General features: G+C 38.4%; 1 long non-coding RNA gene across 1 annotated transcript; it reads left to right on the top strand.

Moving 5' to 3' along the window:
* The first annotated feature begins 2,088 nt into the window (after positions 1-2,088).
* LOC114033776 lies at positions 2,089-5,774 on the top strand. The gene is made up of 3 exons (XR_003568037.1): positions 2,089-2,165; positions 4,087-4,136; positions 5,697-5,774. It is a non-coding gene; the product is annotated as an uncharacterized LOC114033776 (long non-coding RNA).
* The last annotated feature ends 537 nt before the right edge of the window (positions 5,775-6,311 follow it).

Raw genomic sequence — 6,311 nt, 5'->3', positions numbered from 1 at the left:
AGGGATAGGCTGACTAGCTTCTGCCACTTTAGACTGTCTTCATCATGGAAATCTCCCCCAGTTCACCTCTGTGCTGTACCTCTACCTCTGACAGGTCATTGTAACAGGAAAATGAAGTATCTAGTATCAGGCTAGGAATAATGGCTTTTGATCCACATTTAGTCCCATTAAACATACATCTTTTCAAAGTGGGTGAATGGTATTGGCATAGCATTATGACCCAAGTTGTACTTAACTGTCTCTAACTCTCTCAGGGTCTGGGAATCTGTGCACACAGTTTGGAAAATAAAACTCAAGTGTCTTAAGAACCTAAATGATAATAAGGTTGGTGAAACCTCACCCTCCCTAAGAGTGAGCATGGTCTTACTAGTTTCCTTATGCCTAACTCTGACATCAAAATAACAGTTGAATTACCCATGATTTTCATAGAAGATGTTGTCTAGCCTCTTTGCCAATATGCCTTTCCTCTGGTCAGTCCTGAATGCCTCAGCAAAAATTACTTTATTGAAGCAATGACTTCTTGCTTGTTTTTTAAAACATTTTTTCAACAGATATTTTAGCATAGAGAGAACAAGAAAGAGGATTGAATCAGAAGCTAGACTTCTCTTATTTATTGTTTTTAAGAAATATATATATATATAAGAAATATACATATATATATTACATTTAACAGATAATGTGTCAAAATTGGTCTACTTGTGTCTGCTTTTATGCTTTTGTGTTCTGTGCATTAAAAATGTCATATGAGACTTTTTTTGGTGGCAGATCTATTATCACTCTCTAATCTATGTCCTAAAAACAAAACAACCAAAAGAAAATTTCACTCGTAGCAAATATGTATGGTCCATCAAGACAGGTCAACACAGTGGCCACATCTGAAGATACCTATCTTATTCTGCATCTCTGGTCTGCCAAGAGGTAGGAGGTATGTTTGAAGTCAGAGTTATCATCTACTTGGATCAGAGTTCTGAGGTCTTTCAGAGTGGTTTCCCTTTATAGTATTGTTGCGGTCATCATGTAAATTGCTGTCCTGGGTCTTCTCATTCCCATTTACATCAGTTCATTTAAGTCCAGGTGTTAGGATTCATCATATTGATCATTTCTTACAGTGTAACCATATTCCCTTCTATCTATATGTCACAGTTTTTCAACTGTTCTCTATTTGATGGACACCTATTTTGTTTATACATTTTATTGTTATGATGACTAACACCATGCTATATATATTATATATGTATATTATATATGTATGTATATGTCCTTGACCTTCTTGGGGATTGATGGCTACCAGTAGTTTTGCTGAATCAAAGGGTATAAGCAATCTAGTGACCTTTTTGGAATAGTTTCAAACTATTTTCCAGAGTGATTGAACCAATTCACAATTCCAGCAACAAACAGTGCACTAGTGTGCCTATCTGTCCACAGCTCCTCTAAAAATTGCTCTTTTCCCCTTTTGTCTATTTGTTCATTATTCCAACAAATCATTTACTCTTCAGAATTCTCCGGTATCTCCCCAGTGGCTTAGTCATTGGGTTCATAATCCTATACTCTTCTTCTTTAATTAAGTTCAGTGAAAGTTTATTAAGCAGAGTAAATGCAGAGTATACACTGTGCTTTTATGTGCATTTATGGACTATCAGTCTGGCCCATTCTACCTTGTGAGTCCATATGTTTGGCTACCATTTTCCCATGTCTTAATTGTTGCTGTCTTGGAAAAGGATGGACCTAAGGGGATGATCTAATATAGCCCCACCATTTTTCAGATGAGGAAACTGGGGCCCAGTGACTTGGCCAAGGTCAAATGTGGGTAGGAAATGAAAGAGCTCAGATTTGAACCAAGGCCCTCTGGCTCAAGATTGCCACAGAATGGCCATCAATGTATGGGAGCACAGCAAGTAGAAAACTTAGTGGGCAACAGTTCTTTACCCAGTTGAAGACTAATAGGTTGACTATAGTAGGAACATCTTTCATAGTATATGCAAGATCCTGTTCCCTTTCCCAGGCCATCCCTGTTTCTAGAAATTATACTGAATTTGTTTGAGAATGGACTATTCTTACAGGAGTCACCATCTTTTTTTCTTTCTTTGCAGTTGTATATGAACACAGATCAAGACTAGAAAAATCTTTACAGAAGGAAAGACTTGAGCACAAGAAAGCAAAAGAAGGTAAAAACATTTTTCATTTGGCTCTCATGTTTTATTGCTTGGTATTCTAATGTCTACTGTGTTGGCTTTCCATTTGTTTTGGAGTGATGTATCTGAAATTGACCCAAGGTCAGTGTCAGAAAGTGGACCTACTGTGTTCATTGTTACACCAAGAATTGAAGAAATCAGGATTGGAACATATCTATAAAACACCTATGAGATTCTAGTCCAATGCTTAGTCCCATCAGCTCGATTTACTTCTCAAATAGGTTTTACTCTATCAGGGAGTGATGATGTTGCAGCCAGGGGATTATCAGCTGAGTCCTTGGGTGGTCTAGTTCATCACTAGATCTGTGCTCAAACACTTTCCACCTTGGTGGATCTGGCCATAATTTTACTTGATCTCTGTTAGTCATTGGAGCTTTGGATATAAAGGTCATTCATGGTCACTAAGCAAAATGGGGATGCAACATTATGTAAAGAGAGCCCTGGATTTAGAGGCAGAGAGACATGGGTTCAGAAGACACTAAGACACCCTTAGTAGCTGTGTTACCTTGGGAAAGTCATTCAACCTCCTTGAGCCTCAGTTTCCTTATCTGTGAAAGGAGGGGGAGTTGACCTTGATGACCTCCAAGGTCCTTTCCATCTCTAAATCAATGATTCTATGACTTTCTCCAGATGTGTTTTTGGTATTCTATATGTTTCTTTATATATCCTTTCTTGACAGGAAATATCTGTAATGGACCAGAATTGACATATTGTGTTTAGTACAAGTAATAAATTTCTCCTTTTGCCAGGGTGTCTCCCAAACCATGTGCAGTCCGATGAATGCTCTTTGATTGGCATGTGTCCACTGTTGAATCTGATCATTATTGTTTAAATGCACATAAAAATTCTGGTATGAGAAATGTATATTGACATAATTGACATTTTTTGTTTTTATTTTTTTGCTTTTTGGTGAGGCGATCAGGGTTAAGTGACTTGCCCAGGGTCACACAGCTAGTAAGTGATAAGTGTCTGTGGCCGGGTTTGAACTCGGGTCCTCCTGACTCCAGGGCTGGTGCTCTATCCACTGCACCACCTAGCTGTCCCAATTGACTTTTTTTTAAATGAAAATTTTTCAGAAAGCGCGGCTCCTTTGGGACTTTTGCAATTTCAGCCACCTTGCATTTCCCATTTTCTTAAGGTCATCCTCCAATTCAAGGTCACAAAAGTCCTTCCTGTACTTTGGGAACCTGGAAGGGTAGATGACAAATGTCAGTAGTTGGATTATCTTATTAAAACCTTGAGGTTGTCTTCTGAATAATAACAACAACAGTAACACTTGTATAGTTTACAAGGTGTTTAAAGTTTACAAGGCGTTTAAAAAATATCACTTTATCCTCACAACAATCATGAGAGGTGAGTATTATTATTAACTTCATTTTAAGTGTAAAGTTTAAAGTGTGCTCATGTTTTGAGGAGAGACAGTCTGCTAGCTTTCTTGTTTGCAGATTCTGAATGATTTTATGGAGCCATCTAGTGGACAAGAACTGTTAAAGACTGTTTGGACGGAATGATTTGGGATAGTTGGCTCTTCCAATCTTAAATGGTTTTATGGTGCCATCTAGTGGCTGGTGATAAATCATCCCTTGTTTTATTTTCTCTAATAGAATGAAAGATAAAATTCACTTTTTATAATGTTGGAGTGTTTTTGTTGTTGTTATTGTTGTTGGTTTGTTTTCTTCAGATTTCAAGGTCAATAGAAAAGAAAAAAATAGTTCCCTTCAATTTAGTAACAAAATTAGCTAGACAGAACTGCCATAAGGAAGTGATTTTTTTTAAAATTTAGAACATTTTTCTAGGACCTTATGAGATAAGCATTTTTCCACTTAGACTGGCATTGTAAAACATCCTATAATTCACTGCCTATCTATATGTCTCTTTTCTTTTTATTTCCTAGATTTTCTGGTTTATAAATTAGAAGCACAAGAAACACTAAATAAAGGAAGGGTAAGTTATTCAATGTGTGTGTCTATGTGTGGTTGATTAACAAGAATGTTTGTTTCTAAGCCATTTGTACAGGAAAAGCCAAAAACTTTATTTTAGTTCAATCACACAAAGATATGTCCAATGCCTACCATATGAAAGGCTCCAGGGACAACAGAAACAAAATGAATAAAGGATAAAATGAATGGTTCGTGTCCTCAAGAAGCTTATAGTCAACATTATCTTGGACAAAATACTTGCTCTGAACCTCAGGGCAGTAATTGTGAGAGGAAAATAAAATGTGTAATTCAGCTGATTTATTTAGATGTGAAAGGCTAGGCTAGAGTCAGCTTCAGAGAAAGAGGAAGAAAACAGGATAAAAGGAATAAATTCTGACAGTTGATAATGTGCTTTGGGTGCCATTTTTATGCAGGCTAGTCACAGTTGCTGAGTCTTACACATGTGAGATCCTTCTAGGCTGGAGCTCAACCTCCCTGTTCTTTTTGCTTCCTTTGATTCCACAAAAAATGTGGGTTTTCTTGGATGTTGTTAAAGATAGGCCAGCCCTAAAACATGTCAGGTTGTTTCCTTATATGAAAACCTCTGTGTATTAATTACAAGAGGGAAACTAAATGTGTGAATCATCCTAGTTATGTGGCTGTGAAATTCTTATCCTCAGACTCTGGGTATATGAATGTGGAAACCAGATGCAAGTTGGCTTGGTCACCTCCATCATGTGAAAGTCTTGGCGGATGTAGGAGTAAGTTAGGCTGAGCTCACGGGCAGCTCTCCCTTCCCTACCCCTGCTTTCACCGAATGGAATGATTTTGAATATTTCCACTCTCTTCTTATGTCTTGACCTGAGTTTTGAGCCCAATTCCTGCCATATGTCCATGTAACTTCAGGCACGGCTGTTAATATATATTGTTTGTTTCCAGTACATCCCAGTAGAATGTCAGCTCCTTGAGGTCAGGAACTTTTTGTTTATCGTCTTCATATCCCCCTTGTGCCTAGCACAATGCCTAGCACACCATAGGTGCCTAATAATTGCTCGTTGGATCAGCCTGTTGCTGAACTGAGTTTGAATTCTCTCTCTGCTCATTACAACCTGTGTCCCCTTGGGAAAGTCTCTTCACTTCTGGACCTCACTTTGCTCATTTGTGAAATGAAGTGGTGCCTTTGGAAGGCCCTGTTCCTTATATAAAAGAGGTCCATGGATGGGACCTCAGCAATCCACTCCTCCAACCCCCTCATTTTATAAATGAATCTCAGAAAGGTGAAAACGCCTGCCAAGGTCACTCTCTCAGGTAGCGAGCAGTGGAGGCAATATTTGAAACCAAGTATTCTGAGGACTTCCAATCCAATACTGACTTTTACTCCAGCTCCAGTTTTTTCATCACTTAAATATGACAGCCATACCTGACCCTTTTAGCCTTACTGCTAGCATGAAATAACGAGACGCTCAGTTCTAGTCCTGAATTCAAGTTAGAAGCAAAGTCATTCTCTTAACAGCTCGAGGCTGAGTTTCACATGAGGCAGATCTGGTGTCTTTGCGTTGACTTTTTTTCTTCTTCAATTTTACAGCAAGATTCCAACAGCCGATACAGTGCGTTAAATGTACAACATCAGATGTTGAAAGTGAGTATTAGATAAAATATGGCCCCTCTTGGTGAGTGAAGGAATAAATTAATTGCCACTTAAGATGATTAGTGATGCTGGTCCATGGAGTGATTAAGGGAAGGTTGGAGAAGATCAATGGGCATGAATCTCTGGTAGATAAACTAGAGACACGGTTGGAAATGATGCACGCTCATCAGGCCCCTCTCCATCATCGCTTAGCTAAACTCTGCATGTTTAGCTTATTTTATCTTTCCTCATGATTCAGGCACTGAGTCCCCTCATCCTTCTTATTGCCGTCCTTGGCATCATTTCGGGTTTTTTTGTTTTTTGTTTATTTCTCCCCACACTAGGCTCGTTGTGTGCCTGCTCTGGACAAAAGTATCATCAGTTTAGCGAACAGTGCATAGGTCTGCTAAAATGAACTTCAGGGTACACAGACATTTAATATGCTACCAGAGGCATACAATTTGTACTCAGAGATTCCCTTTCTTTAGTCCTTTAGCAAAACTGATTCATTTACGTTGGGAGAGAATTTTTTTTTTTTTATCCAACCAGTAGAAGTGACCTTTTTCCCACCAA

The sequence above is a fragment of the Vombatus ursinus genome, unplaced genomic scaffold (assembly GCF_900497805.2).
Source record: "Vombatus ursinus unplaced genomic scaffold, bare-nosed wombat genome assembly UNPS02007379.1, whole genome shotgun sequence".
Taxonomy (NCBI): Eukaryota; Metazoa; Chordata; class Mammalia; order Diprotodontia; family Vombatidae; genus Vombatus; species Vombatus ursinus.
Note: the sequence above shows the minus strand (reverse complement) of the source record. Positions and strands in the feature narration are given on the sequence as shown.